The 13,991-nt window shown below is 40.4% G+C and overlaps 1 protein-coding gene across 2 annotated transcripts in view; it reads left to right on the top strand.

The window, feature by feature from the left end:
- Positions 1 to 13,991, top strand: part of SFXN5 (sideroflexin 5) — a 616,301-nt gene that overhangs the window by 538,875 nt on the left and 63,435 nt on the right. The window lies entirely within an intron of this gene.

Consider the following 13,991-nt stretch of genomic DNA (forward strand, 5'->3'; position numbering starts at 1 on the left):
CCCCACTGTTGTCATTAGCACCTGCTAGTCATAGGGAAGTTTTCTCAAAGAACTTGGGAAGTAGGAGTGGAAGCATGCCTTCTGAAAAATCAAAGTTTAAAATTAATTCAGAAAGAATTTTCAGCATTCTTTTTGCTCAGTTTTATAATCAGGATTATGTTTACTCTTTATTTTTATTGCAATAAAACATACAGAAAGGTTCATTCATCATAAATGTACAGCTTGGTAAATTTTCAAAAAGCAAGCATATCCAGGGCTGGGCGCAGTGGTTCACGCCTGTAATCCCAGCACTTTGGGAGGCCGAGGCAGGCGGATCACGAGGTCAGGAGATCAAGACCATCCTGGCTAACATGGTGAAACTCCGTCTCTACTAAAAATACAAAAAATTAGCTGGGCGTGGTGGTGGGTGCCTATAGTCCCAGCTACTTGGGAGGCTGAGGCAGGAGAATGGCGTGAACCTGGGAGGTGGAGTTTGCAGCGAGCCGAGATGGTGCCACTGCACTTCAGCCTGGGCAACAGAGCGAGACCCCATCTCAAAAAAAAAAAAAAGCAGGCATATTCAGTGAATATCACTTAGGTAAGGAACAGTTTGACACCCTCCCAACTGAGCTACTTCGGCCAGCTCACTTAAAGATTCAGAGCATCATCAGCATCTCAGAAACCTCACATGTGTCTTTCCCAATCACCACCCCCACAGGAAATCACTTTTCTGACTTTTATATTTTAGTTTTGCTTGTTATTGAACTTTATATAAATGGAATCATCAACATGTGCTTTTTTGTGTGTGGCTTCTTTTACTCCACATTGTGAGATTTGCTCATATTGTCTGTAACATTCATTTGTTCTTTTCTCATTGCTGTATAATATTCCATTGTCATAAATTTTCAGAGTTTCTTTATTCATACTGTTGGTGAACATTTGGTTTTTTCTAGTTTTGGGTTTACAACAAATAGTGCTGTTTTGAACATGCTTGTACAAGTCTTTTAGTGGATATATGCCCTCATTACTCTTGGATACAGACCTGGGAAGCTAAAAGCAGGTAACAACTATAATAAATGCAATGTGTGATCCGAGAATGGATCCTGGGTTGGAGCAGGTGGTGTGTAAACTGTATTGCAGTTTCTTATAAAGCTAAAGATGCACTTACAATATGACCAAATAACCCTACTTTTAGGTATTTATCCAAGATAAATGAATGTGTTTATTTACACAAAGATCTGTATGTGAATGTTTGTAGTAGCATTTTTCACATTAGTCTAAAACTGGAAGCAGACAAGAATGACCAACAGATGTTAAAACTATTGGGGAAAAACTAATTGAGAACAGAATATTTGCGTAGTCTCAAATTTTCCTATAGATATCATAGATATTATTCCTTCCATGTTAATTAGTTGGCATCCTCTTGAGTTTCCCTTCTGCCTCTTCCTTTAATGTTTTCTTAAAACTATCAGTATTTAGATACTGTTATATGGTCTTTGTGTTTTTTGGTTTTTTTTAAATTCAGGGGTAAAAATTTACTCCTGTCATTATTTATTTTGATATGCAAATTGGGCCACTTTTGACCCAACCTTAAAGCAGTTTCTCTATTTGACATGCCCCCTCAGTCTTTGAGAGCTTCAGTACTCTCTGACACAACAGGATATTCTAGGTTCATCTTTTCTTTTCTCTTTCTCTTTTTCTTTTCTTTTCTCCTTTCCTCTTTCCTTTCCTTCATTTTCTGTCTTCATTGCTTCCTTTTTCTTTCTTTTTTCTTTTATTTTGTCTCACTCTGTCACCCAGGCTGGAGTGCAGTGGCAGGATCCTGGCTCACTGGAGTCTCAAACTCCTGGGCTCAAGTGATCCTCTTGCCTCAGCCTCCCAAGTACCTAGGACAACAGGCATGTGCCAGGATGCCCAGCTAACTTCTCAAACATTTTTTTGTAGAGATGGAGTCTCATCATGTTGCCCAGGCTTGTCTTGAACTCCTGACTGAAAGCAATCTTCCCACCTCAGCCTCCTAAAGTGCTGAGATTACAGTAGATTTGTCTGTACAGTACTTTCTTCACCCCCATCCTAGAATAATTGATTTCTCTGAGGAGCCCTATTTCCTTTTAGAAGGAAATGATACTTAGAAACCAAGATCTTGATTTTGGGTGTACTCATTGTTACTGGAGTGTCATTGCTTCTCGGTATACTTAGGGGACAGAGCTAGGAGATACAACTTTTAAAAATTCATGAGTTTATACTGATACCTGTAATTCCCATCAAACATCTCAGTGTTCATTTGTTCTCCCATTTCATATTTGAATCTCCCTTCTCCTAATGAGATTCCAACAGTATATTTACTCACTTGCAAAATCTTATACATACAAATAAGAGTTTTCAGAATTGCTACATCAATATCACTCTCAAAATACTACTAACTAAAGCCCAATATTTCTTTGAAGTTCTTTTTGTCTTAGAAAGTATCCTGTTGAGAGTACACAGAGTACCACGTTCAAAAGTTTCTTGAATTAATTTTTTTCTTACGTGTTTATGTTATCTACTTGATGTACAGTTACAGGTTTAACTGATTTCTGTCGGCATTCCATTTTAGTTGTTTCTCCATTCTTACTAATTTATTTTTTGATATTTAGGAGATAGGAATAGTTTAAAAGTCCAAGCTATTTAAAAAGATGTACTCATAAAAGTTCCACTCCCCTTCCTATCTCTGCTACCTCCTCCTCACCTATCCTCTGTAGGTAAACAACTTCTTCTTCTTATTTTTTTTGTGTGAGAATAAACAGATACAAATATCTGCTTTCCCCCTTTTTTCTTATATAAAATGTAGTATACTATATACAGATGTGTCTAACTTACGATGGTTCAACTTACAATTATTTGACTTTATGATATGTGACAGCAGTATACATTCACTGAAAACAATACTTGCAATTTTGAATTTTGATCCTTTCCTAGGCTAGAGATATGTGATTGATACTTTAACCATGCTGGGCAGTGCAGTTCCCAGTCAGCCATGTGATGACAGGAGTAAACAACCCATACTACAATGTACTGTGTTGCCAGTGTTTTTTTGAATATTGCATTCTTTGTTCCACATCCCATCACGTCAACAAAATGCCCATTTTCAACTTATGATATGTTCAGTTTATGATGGGTTTATCAGGTGTAACCACATCATAAGTTGAGAAGTATCTGTACACCCTTTTGCACAATGGTTTTTTTCGCTCGATATATCTGTTTTTTGTGGGTTTGTTTGTTTGTTTGCTTGTTTGTTTTAGACAGAGTCTCACTCCGTCTGTCGCCCAGGCTGGAGCACAGTGGCATGATCTCTGCTCACTGCAGCCTCTGATGCCAGGTTGAAGCAATTCTCCTGCCTCAGCCTTCTGAATAGCTGGGATTACAGGTGTGTGCCTCGACGCCTGGCTAATTTTTGTATTTTTAGTAGAGATGGGGTTTCGCCATGTTGGCCAGGCTAGTCTTGAACTCCTGACCTCAAGTGATCCGCTCACCTCAGCCTCCCGAAGTGTTGGGATTACAGGCATGAGCCACTGCCCCAGCTCTTCCACTTGATATATCTTGAAAATCACTGTATATCGATTTATAGAGATCTTCCTCATTATTACGTTTTTACAGCTGTATAGTATTCTACTAAGTGGAAGTACCATGATTTATTTAGATAATTTCTTACATTAGATTATTTGTAATACTTTGCCATCATGAATAATGCCAAAATGATAATCTTATGATATTGTTGGAATATATCTTGAGGGTAAATTCCTAGGTTCTATGGAAGGACTAATTAAATAGACATTTCTAGAAAGATTGATCAAGACGAAAGAGAGAAGATACAAATAAACAGCATTAGCTATAAGAAGTACAATAATTATAGATGCAGTAGCAGAATGAAAGATCTGAATGCATTGAACAACTCAAGGCAATACATTTAAAGACTTAGAAGAAATGAATACATTTCTGGGAAAATACAGCTTACCAAAACTGCCTAGAAAGACGAAATATAGAGTCTTTTTCTTTTTTTTTCTTTTCCTTTTTTGGAGACAAGGTATCACTCTGTCTCCTCGGCTGGAGTGCAGTGATGCGATCATGGCCCACTGCAGCCTGAAATTCCTGGACTCAAGTGATCCCTCCTGCCTCAGCCTCCCAAAGCGTTGGGATTACAGGCATGAGCTGTCACACCTGGCCTTAAAATCTGAATATACCTATAAATAAAAGGAAATTTAATTTGCAGTTTAAAATATTTGTACCACAGAACAAACAAACCAAAAATTATCACTGGGCTCTGATCTTACAGGTGACTGTACCCAAAGGAATAGCTGACCTCAATTTTATAAAGCTTTCAAAAGAGAAAAAAGTGCCAGGCATAGTGGCTCACGCCTCTTATCCCAGCACTTTGAGAGGCCAAGGCAGGGGAATCACTTGAGGCCAGGAGTTTGAGACCAGCCTGGGCAACATAGCAAGACCTCGTCTCCATTGAAAAAAACAAAAAAGAGAGAGGAAAAAAAGGAAATCTTCCCAGTTTATTTAATGAGGCACTTTGAGACCAATACCGAAGTAAATATAAGACCGAAAAAGTATAAGCCAATATCACTTATGAAATTACATGTAAAGATTATGAAATAAAATAATAACAAACTGAATCCAGCAATGCATCAAAGTACAACATAACAAAATGCTTTTTACCAAATACAACATTAGAGAATATATTAATATTAGTTCATCACACTAAGAAACTGAAGAAGAAACATGATTTTCCCAGTAGATACAGAAAAAGTATTTGATAAAATAAAACATAACTCAATTTACAGTAATAATTATTATGATAAAAACAGAACAGATTAGGTCTAGAAGGAACTTTCTTAACTTGATAGTGTCTATAAAATTTATTTAAACCAACCATAGCAGGCACCTGTCTTAAAGATGAAACAAAGGTAAATTCTTGATGTGTGGGACAGGGTAAGAATGCCTGATAATGTTGCTTCTATCTAACATTTTCCTGGAAGACTAGCAAGTGCAGTAAGACATGAAAAAATAAACAGTTATTATTGTTTATAGAGTTGGAAAGAAAGAAAGAAAAACATTTATGAGAATAGACAAACTATTGGAACTATTTTAAAAGATTTCTGGATGTAAGACAAGTATACAAAAAATTTGTATGCCTGTAAACCTAAAACAAACGTCTAGAATATGATTTTTGTAAAAGATGTCATTTACAATAGTATTTTAGACAATATATAAGGGATATAAAAATAAATTCAAGAAACAATATTCAAGACCTTTACAGAGAAACCTATACAACTTTATTGAAGGACATTGGAGATCTAAAGAAGTAGACAGCTGTATCATTTTGTTTTCTTCAAATTAAAATCTATATTCAATGTAATTTCAGTCATAATCTCAGCAGGATTTGTTATGGAACTTGACAGGTTCCTGTGAAAAGTTACATGAATACAAGCTAAGGGATAAGAATAGCGAAGACAATTTTCAAGAATGAGGTGGTGGGAGAGGACTCACCCTACCAAATATTATAAGACAACTTGGTTTTGATACAGTGATAAGCAAATATGTCAATGAAACAGAACGCAGAACCTGGAGACATGCCTATATGGAAACTTAAGATTTGACTAAGGTGGCATTACAAATCAGTGGAGAAGAAGAACAAACCATCTGATAATATGGTGCTGAGACAGCTGGCTACCTCTGTGGAAAAGAAAATCAGATCTCTACATCACCTTATACACAAAAGGACATTTAAATATGAAAAGAAAATATTTGCAGCAATGTTTATGATAGCAAAAAATTGGAAACTGCTGAAATTCCATCAACAAGAAAATGAATCAGTCATGGCTTAGTCACGCAGTGGAATACTTAACACAGGAAAGAAAACAATGAGCAAGGGCGACATTTATGAATATGGATAAATTTCAAAAACAATGTTGAATGAAAAAATAGTAGCAGAGTAGTAATGCTCTCTGTCATTTATATAATGTTAAAAGATATGCAAAGCAATATTATATATAGTTTATGAGTACATTTTTAATGCATCCTTAAAAACATTCATGGGAACAATTAGCACCGGCTTCGTGATACTGTTTACCTCTGGGGAGAGAAAGCAATGAAATTTAGCAGGAGAACAGGGGGTGCTTCGTTTGCATTTATAGTGTTTCATCTCTTAAAAACATCTTCACAAAAAAATTGACGAAATAAGATTGGACATATATGGATGCTCGTTATCCTCTAGACTTTTCTGTATCCTTGAAAGATTTCATTTTATACATATATTTAAAAATATATAAATATATCAAGAGAGGTATTATTCACATCTCTATTTTTATGTTGTTGCCCTGAAACTACTACATTGTTCTGAAATATTCTGAGAAAGGTTTATAAATTTCCCACCATAATTGTGTGTATGTGTGAGTGTGTGTTTCATTTCTTTGCATTTCTTGCAGTTGTTTTATAGATTTCGATGCAGTGGTGTTTGGTGTGTTCAGACAGTTTTGTCTTCTTGATATCATCTGTGTCTCTCAAACACACACACACACACACACAAAATATCCCTGTTTCTTTGATTATTCTTGCCTTGAATTTTACTTCTCTTAATATTTTTTATTCCTGTTTTGCTTAATTGACTTGCATTATGTATCATTGCCTATACCTTTATGTCAGAGTCATTTAATTTCTGTGCTATTTTGTGTTACACAACTCTTTTGGACAAAATATAGCTGAATTCTACTTTTGCTGCGTAAAAAGGCTACTTACATTTAACCCAGTTTGAGAAACACTGCCTTTAATTTTAATGAGAAATGGAGCCCTTTTGTATTTATTCTGCCACTGATGATTATGACTGCATAGCCCAGCTGTCAAATGGGTTTTGTTGTTGCTGTTAGCTTTTTATTAAGCTTTGTTTTTGTTTCCACTTCTTTTCCTGATTTATAGTAGAGAAAAGGTCCTTTAGTTTCTTTAGTTTGGAAGGGGAACATCCTAATTTTCTCTACTTACCATTCATCTGTAATATTTTATAGTACAGAGAGGTTACATTATATATACTTTATAATCAAGAGTCAAATAATAAGTATGACTTCCCTAACGCTACCCACATAGGAAGAGACTTGTAGCATGTAATTTCACTCTACTCTCTACTTGATCATTTTAGCTACCTCCACACACCTGCCAAGTTTTTGGAAATCATCTGGAATGTCATCAGATTTATAAAGCCTTTCTTAACACCTGTATTATACTTCACAATTATTTAGGCTGTGTGTGTGTGTGTGTGTGTGTGTTGTTTGGCTAGAATACCTTTTTGAACAATATTCAGAATACAGGGGCAATATGCCTTTCTGAATCTTTGCATATCTGGAGATCTTTCTTTTCCCTTTCATACATGAACAATAGTTGGCCTGATTCTCTTTTCCTTTCTAGGTAAACTTCCCCCTTCCCCTGGAATCGTTTGGTATTTTTTCTCTTTATCTTTGGAGTTCAGAAATATCTCCTAGGATTTAAAAAAAAATCTTCTCTGTATATTTTATAAAATTATACAAGTAATACATGAATATGTTCTTTGGGATTCAAAAATACCACCAAGAATGTTTTATAAAGAATATTTTTAAAGTTATACAAGTAATACATGAATGTTCTCTCGGCTCGGAATTTAAACAATACAAACAAAAGTAGAGGTCCTTGTGATGCTCCTCAACCCCGAATTTCTGCCCAGAGTAACCCCTGTAGGAAGTTTGGTGTGTGCCTCTAGGCTTTTTCTAGATATCTGCATACATTTAAGTCATTTAAAATTTTTTTTGTTTTGTGGATTTTTCCATTAAAAAGATAACAATATACGTATGTATCTATGGTTAGCTTATGACACTTAGCAGTTTGCCTCCATAACGATTGGCTTCATTTATTTATTTGTTTGTTTTCTCTGCTGAATGGCACCGTCTCTTCCAGTGTGATGGGTTGTGGTTATTTCCGATTATTTGCTGTTAGAAACGATTGTGCTATGAAAAATCTTTGTAAAGCCATTTTTGCACAAGGATAAGGGTTTCTAAAGGGCACTTCCAGAAAGTGAATTTGCTGCTTAAAAAGCTACGCACATTTACATCTTTAATAGATATGGCTGAATTTCCCTTCAAAAAGACTATATTTCCCCATGCTTTCGTAACACTAGTATTCATTCATCTTTTTAATGTTTTTGCCAGGCTGATGGGGGAAGGGGTAGGTTCTCATTATGCTTTTAATTTTTATTTCCATAAACACCGAAAAGATGTTGGTGCTTTTTAAATTTATTTATTGGCGATTTGTATTCCCTCTTCTCTGAATTACCTGTTCACACTCTTTGTCCATTCTTCCATGGGCCATATTTTTCTAGTTGATTTGTAAGAGCTCTTTATATATTTTGGACATTAATCCTTTGGGTTATATATATGGCAGGTCTCTTCTCCAGCTGTTTATCCCTTATTCTCTGGTGTCTTTGTTATAGAAAACTTTTAAATATTGATGTCTTTAAATATAATGATCTATCTTTTGATTTATTTTGAGTCTTTTTCCACTCCTCACCTCCATCTCCTTTATTAAAATAACTGAGGCCAGGAGTGGTGGCTCACGCGTGTAATCCCAGTACTTTGGGAGGCCAAGGTGGGAGGATTGCTTGAGCCCAGGAGTCTGAGACCAGTCTGGGCAACATAGGGAGATCTCATCTCTCCAAAAAAGTTAAAAAATTAGCCAGGCATGGTGGTGTGCGCCTGTGGTCCCCGTTACTCGGGAGGCTGAGGTGGGAGGATTACTTGAGCTGAGGAGTTTGAGGCTCCAGTGAGTTTTGATTGTGCCACTGCACTTCAGCCGGGGTGGCGCAGTGAGACCCTGTCTCAAAATAAATACATAAATTAAATAAAGATAAAATAACTAGATGTGTGAAAGCTATGTCTTGGAATCAGCTCTTGGATGTATTTATCAATTCTATATTCTAAGTATTCATTTATGCTTTTGTTTTTATAATATCCCTTTTTCCCTCTTTTCTTTGTTTGTGGTTGGTTTTCTTACTTTTTGCCTTGAATGCTTAGTTTATTTATTTTCCTTCTAATGAAAGTGTTTAGTGCTGTGAATTTGCCTCTGAATATATCTAAAACATGGCTATATCTGATATGTTTTCATATATAGTGATCTTATGTTGTTATTTTCTAAATAAGCTTGAAATTATAATTTCAAATCCTCTTTAGTCAATTAGAAGAACACATTTTAAATTCTAAGTGGTTGGGTTTTAAAAAATGTGTTCTTTTGTTATGTTCTAGCTTGTCTTATTTTCAGAGAGAGTGACCTCTACAATTTTGCCAGTTGGGATTTATTGTGGTTTTCTTTGTAGCATGGTATCTGAATATGCCGCTTAGGATCAGGGTCATCTGCATGTAACAAAGTCCAAAATAACAGTGGCTTAAACAAAATAGTTTATTTCTCTCTCATGTCAAAGAAGTTTGGAGATAGGCAGGACCCCCACAGTATCATCAGGAACCCAGACTTCCATTTTCAGTACTGGCTTCTATTGTAAAAAGTCATCCCATAGCCCGAGATGGCTGCTGGAGTTCCAGCCATCACATTCACATTCCAGAGAGGAGAAAGAAAAGAAGAATAGTAGGCTGTATCTCCTAACTGAAATACATTTATCTTTAAGATACAGCCTCTCTTTAAGGAGCCTTTTTGGAATTTCCATGCAACAGTTCTGCTTACATTTCATTTAGAATTTAGCTGGGTATATAGTTGATCCCCAATTATATAAGGATTCTATTAGTAAGAAAGAAGGGAAGAATGGTGATAGGTAGGCAAACAAGAATGCCATAATAACTTCTATAAATATTCCATCAACACTTTAAAAGATATACCATTTAGTGGTATCATCTCTTTGTTAAACTGGGTAAGTGGATATTTGAAATGGCAAAAGTTGAATGTGGGGCTCATTTTTCCCTGAGAAGCCAAATGGAGTCTTACACAATTACCAGCTGCTATCAAGTGGGAAGAACTGGCTAACCCAGTAGATGCCATCACTGTCTTCAATTCACAACGGGTTACTGAGGCTCATCCCATATGTTTCCACTCTCTCCTCACCGTACCCAAGACAAGCCCATCATTGCAGGGTCACTATGGCCCTGTAGGCAGGTGGGGGTCTTGGGTGCTGATCCACTCGCATGCCATTCAGGGGTTCATTGCTGAAGCAGATGTATGAATGTCCTATCAGGACCAATCCTTTCCCAGGCTGGAGCAAACATCCCTCTATGAATACACACATGTGGTGTGAGAAGAGGATGCCCTGGCCTCCAAGATCCTGTGTGAATACTTGATGGAGGCAAAATGGGGAGCATGGCCTGGGATACCTCCCAGCACCTCTACGAGGCAGCCAGAACCGAAATGACGATGCTCACCTATCCCCACTTCCTAGCCCCAAATATCTGTATCCTGGGGTTCAGAACAGTCAAGCCAGAGGCTGGGTCTCCCGAGGAACCACTGGATTTGAAGAACCTGTGGCCTTCCACCTTGGCACTTTCACATGGACAAGCAATGTGGTCCGTCCCCATTCCTCCCCACCCCTGGGCCACTGCCTCGTCTTGTGTGGAGGGAGCATGCTGGCTGCTCCAGCGCTTTCTGCAGCCCCATCAGCTCCTCCAAGGCCCTGCTGTCGCCTAGTAGCACTGAACATTTAAGCAAATGCCTGGTCTGAAGGGGAGTGAAAGTTCCAGTCCACACCTTAGGAAAGCCCCTGGTCTGATGGAGTGGGTAAGAAAATATACGCATGCAGAAGCCACTAAAAATGCTTACCAAAATAGAAACGAGGGTGCCAGCGAATGTGCTAGGAACTGGGTCCCTGAGTGATGAAGGGAAGGGGCGAGTAAGGCTGGCAGGTGCCTCAACTGAGAAGCTTCTGGAAACCACAGTGAGGCTGCCTTCTGCCCAGGTGCACATCCCCGGCTTGACCCCGACGCTGTTCCCACTTTGCCCGGGAGTCACCTCGCCCTACCCTGCTCACCCCCCAGAGCTCAGGAGAAACGAGCTGGTTTTCTCCCAGAGGCTGGTGCCAGTTTAGTCAGCAGATTTCACAGATCCACTGGCAACCATGTAGTGTCTTATTTTAAGCTTAACATTTGAAGATGGGAACTTTTTCCCCCTTCGGTGTGTGGCAAAGAGATCCCAATTTATACATAAGCACCGCGGCTATGCCGGTGCACTGAGGCTGTCCCTGAGGCTCTGCCGTTCATCGCTCCCTTTCTTCAGGTATCTTTCCAGAAAAAACCTGCCAGCGTGGTGGCTTCTTATCCACGGCCTCTCCCTTCCCAGGTTTCCCCTGAGCACAGCACTGCCGCTTCCGTGCACGTGGCCGGGGAGAGGCAGAGCCAGGCTTGGCCCTGGTGGTCCGTCCCTCGTCCTGCCTGCCCTCTCCATTTCCCCTCTGCTCCTGCGCCCTCTTCCCTTGTTTGCTGTGGAATGCCTCAGATGCCAGGGCCTGGGTTTCCCTCATGGTCCTGGGGCTGTCCCAGAGAGCATTCGTGCCACCCTCAGCCCTGAGCTCCCCAAAGTGCTGTTCCCCTCCCCTCCCCTCCCCTCCCCTCCTCTCCTTTCCCCTCCCCTCCCCTCCCCTCCCTGTCATGTCGGACTCTCAAAACTCAGGGACCAAAAGCCTCATTTCCAGCCAGGGTGCTAAGGAGGGCAGACCATGAACACCTAGTCATTGGATCTGGTGGCCTTAGGTTAAGTCTAAATCCGATTTCTGTCTTGAGACATTAAGAGCTTGAACTCTGTACTTTGCACTCTTTCATTTTAACGCACAGATGATCACATGGACTTAGAGACTCCAAGTATCAGAAGATGCTGGTGTTGGCCACTTCATCTCCAGGGGTGTGTCCCAGGGCCCTCCTGACATCTCCCAAGCCTCCTCATCCCTCCTCTGCTTTTTTGCACATTTAAATCCCAATCCCAGTGTTCTCCCTGGCTTTCCTCCAGCATTACCAGACCCCAGCCATGTTGACCTAGCTCACCACACAGGAGGTGTCACTCCAGTGAAGCTAGAATTGACCGGTCCGGGGTAAACATTCATTTGACAGAGAGATTTTCTTTAACTGGCTGGCATCCTTTAAGTAGCAACACCCCTTATACACTGAAGTATAACTTTCAGATCATTAGTCTCATAAATCAGAAGATGGAGACAAAGTAGAAGGAAACAACAGGACATCTGTTGGGCATTGGGGTACTGGGGCCCATGGTGGATCTGTCAGTAACGAAGAGGGACATTTATGGAGTTGAGCGAGTCTGTGGTGGAAAGGGATGAGATGTAAAGACACTTGCTCTACCTGGGAGGCTCCCGGGTATGTGGGGAGGCAGCGTCAAGGGGCCTCCTCTGAGCTTATGGAAGCTCTCGAGGTAGACACTTTTTTGCTGCTGAGAGGAATGGTACAGAGAAGGCATGCAGGGTGCCGGGGAGCGCGTGACAGACCTTACCTCACTGTGAGGGTCAGAGGAGACATCCTGGAGGAAGTGATGCTTAAACTAAAACCTGAAGGATGAGGAAGGAGGGATTAGCCAAGTAGAAACGGGGTGAAGGGTGAGAGGGACGATTATTTCCACCGTTATCTTGGCGAACAGGACAGTTCTGTACCCCGTAGTCTTCCCCTGGCTTCAGTTTTACCGCCCAATTGTTTTGACGCATACCTCATTTCCTCTCCAGATTTCCCACGCTTTTAAAAAAACCTTTCTCCTGTAGTTTGAGTCAGTTTTGTATGGGAGGTGGCCAAGGGGCAGGGGCTTGCTCAGTTCTGAGCCCTGATATCATGGTACACAGAACTGTGGCAGTGGCCTTACCCCTCCTTGCCTTTATCTTCAGCTGTGCATGTCCCACTTCTGGCCAAGCAGATTGAGATATTTGGGGGTGCCTCTCTCCCAGATTGAGACCTCATCTCTCTGCAGCAGTTAGAATACTCTGAAGGAGGAGGCCCAAAGTGAAGATGTGATTTTTCTTGTAGCAAGTTACCATATGGGTGCCATTGGCCCCATTCCTTACTCTGTCTTGAGACTAGGCTCAAGCACAAACTGCCCCTCTTCCTGGGCCTGTCAGGGCATCCCTAGAGTTGGGCTGATGGCCCCTGGGTTGGGTGGCTTTGATAAGCAAGGCTGCTTAGGAACCAACATCCCTGGTGAAGACTTAATTCAAGGCATATTCATAATGGTACAGAATTTTGGACTAGAAAGAACAGCATAGTCACTCTGCATATGTAGTAAGCCATGTATTAGCTAGCTGTTGCTACCATAGTGTCATGTAGAAAACATCCACAACACTTCAGTGGCATCTGTGAGCATTCTTTTTTTTTTTTTTTTTTTTTTTTTTTTTTTTTTTTTTTTTTTTTTTTTTTTTTTTGAGATAATCTCACTCTTTGGGCTCTGTCGCCCAGGCTGGAGTGCAGTGGTGTGATCTCGGCTCACTGCAACCTCCGCCTCCTGGGTTTAAGCAGTTCTTGTGCCTCCGCCTCCCAAGTAGCTGGGATTACAGTCACCTGCCACCACCCTCAGCTAGTTTTTGCATTTTTACTAGAGATGGGGTTTTGCCACGTTGGCCAGGCTGGTCTTGAACTCCTGACCTCAGGTGATCTGCCTGCCTTGGCCTCCCAAAGTGCTGGGTTTACAGGTGTGAGCCACCATGCCTGTAAGCATTCATTCTTAGGGATCTGCAGTTGACTGGGGTTTGCCCGGTCTAGGCAGAGCTTGACTGAGGCAGTTCTGCATCTCGCCATGGTCAACTGAAGGTGACCTGACCTGGGATAGACTGTGCCCTCCTGTCTCTCCTCCTCCTTGGACCAGGGAGTTTTCAGGGATGTCTTCTTGTGGCAACCTTAGATGCTCAGGAGGGCAAGCAGGAAGGCATGAGGCCTCTGAGCCAGGGCTCAGAACTGACGCACTGCCACGTCTGTCCTCCCATGTGCTGTCAGCCAGAGCAAGTTAGATGACCAAGCGGAGCCAAAAAGTGA

Source organism: Macaca thibetana, chromosome 13 (assembly GCF_024542745.1).
Source record: "Macaca thibetana thibetana isolate TM-01 chromosome 13, ASM2454274v1, whole genome shotgun sequence".
Lineage (NCBI taxonomy): Eukaryota > Metazoa > Chordata > Mammalia > Primates > Cercopithecidae > Macaca > Macaca thibetana.